This window comes from Podarcis tiliguerta (genome assembly GCF_965153285.1).
Source record: "Podarcis tiliguerta genome assembly, chromosome: 16".
Classification (NCBI taxonomy): Eukaryota; Metazoa; Chordata; class Lepidosauria; order Squamata; family Lacertidae; genus Podarcis; species Podarcis tiliguerta.
Window position 1 is genome coordinate 28,456,143 of NC_139549.1, and position 2,072 is coordinate 28,458,214.

Consider the following 2,072-nt stretch of genomic DNA (forward strand, 5'->3'; position numbering starts at 1 on the left):
AGGGTTGAGTGGGCGTACATGGGGAAGGGCATTCTGCAGTGTGCATGCATGATGTCAGCATGTCACACGGTATGCACGCATGTCGTGTGCATGTCGTATGGCCACGGCCCCCTCAATCGTGGGGGCAAGCCAGCCCACTTGCAGTCAGAGTCATCTCCGAAGACAAAACACAACCTTGTCACAGTGTATATGCTAATACCATCAAAATCTGAACAAAAACAGAACGATACACGGTAACCTCCATCGCTTGGTCTGTTGTCCACAAATGAAAAGATACATTTTATGTATGATATATAAAGGGACGAGGTTGCCCAATGTCCCTGCTGTTATTTATATTAATATTAGAAGTGCTGGTTTGAGCAAACACTTACAACTAAAGAAAATAAGCATAAAAGTTAAGATGTAATAACTTGGAAAATATGTATACACGATGTATGAAGTAAGTGGGACAGGGGGAGGGGAGGGGGGTTAAATATGCTCTCTGTTCCTGTTTTTGAAAACGCAAATAATCATAATAATAAATAGACATGTTAGCACCAGTACTGGTCTGCAGTACTTTGTATATACAAGACAGGAGGAAAAAAGGAACAAATACTAATTAAAATATGCGCTTCGTGCGCTCCAAAATGTGTTGTTGGCGATAGGCACCGTTCATCATTTTTATGATCTATAAAGTCGCCCCAGACTGTGTCAAAGTTATAATATTTTTCCTGGACTTTTGCAACCTTCAATTTTCTTTGTTCTAAGGGAACCAAATGTGCCCAATCTTTCAGAAATGCAAAGATTAAACGCATTCTGGCTGCACATTTCCGTCATCCCAGGACAAAGCCAGGAGCCTCCCCTCTTCGTTTTAAATCCCCTCCCTCATGCAAATGTCTTCTGTGATCATTGGCTGGCCTGGAATCTCCTGCCTCCTCAGAGGAGGTGAGGCATTTCTAGGAAACCCAATGGGCATCAATAACTTTATATGACAGACCCTCAATCTTCAGTTCCTGGGGGACCGAAGAGAGAAGCAGGAAGCCTGCTGCCGGTGGTCTGTTTCTTTGACAAAGTCAGAAGCCTCTAGAGAGCTCGCCATGGCTTGGACTCTCTGCTTCCTTGCACTTCTCAGCTACTTCTCAGGTAAGAGTGTGGAGGACTCCCTTTCTCTCGGATTCTGGCTCAACAACAAATCAATACTGTGCATTAATCATAGGACCCGTTAGAGATTTGGAAGCACAAACAAGGTTAATTGTTTTCCTTTCATTTTTTCCATCTTCCAAAGGTGTCATTTCACAGTCTACATTGACTCAACCTGTGTCTGAGTCTGTATCCCCAGGAAACACGGCTAAACTCTCCTGCACCGCCAGCAGTAGTCGTAGCACTATTGAGTGGTATCAACAGAGACCTGCTCAGGCCCCTCGCTATGTGCATCGTAATGGTGGCAGCAGGGGAGAAGGGATCCCTGATCGATTCACTGCTTCCCTCTCTGGGAATATGGGCTATTTAACCATCACCAACATGCAGGCTGAAGATGAGGCTGACTATTACTGTATGGCTTGGTTTAGCAATGAGTTACACTGTGATCAACTCTAATGGGGAACTGAGACAAAAACCTTCACTCTTCCTCCTGAACAGGGCGTTCAGATTTGGTACGGAGCTAAATTTATGCCTGAAGCTCTTTCAAGGATAGAGCCAGATGGAACTAAAATGGCATCTGACTGAATCTTCTTCTCCACATGAAGATCACCCAGTGACTTCAGTACACACTGCAGGTTGCCAAATCTCATGGCAAGCAGATTAAAGAAAGATGCCTGCAGAACAAATCACCCCAGCAAGAACTCACATTGAAGTGGTTGAAAATGTTGGCATGCGTTAAAGATGATCACAACATTGCTGGAGAAAGCCACCAGGGCCTTATTTTATCAACTTGCACTGACCAGACACAGTAAAATCACTATTACTAAAAGATAAGAGGAAGACTTTGGCCATATCAGACAAGCATGCTGTGGAAAAATCAGGGTCTCACTTAAATGTGTGAATACCCATGTAGTGCTGAAGCACTAAGAATAAAAATGAGTTTTCACATAATG

General features: G+C 43.7%; 1 gene segment (V, D, J or C); it reads left to right on the top strand.

Moving 5' to 3' along the window:
• The first annotated feature begins 1,076 nt into the window (after window positions 1-1,076).
• On the top strand, window positions 1,077-1,575 carry LOC310667173 (immunoglobulin lambda variable 4-60-like). The segment is given in 2 exons: window positions 1,077-1,122; window positions 1,319-1,575.
• Window positions 1,576-2,072: the final 497 nt, after the last annotated feature.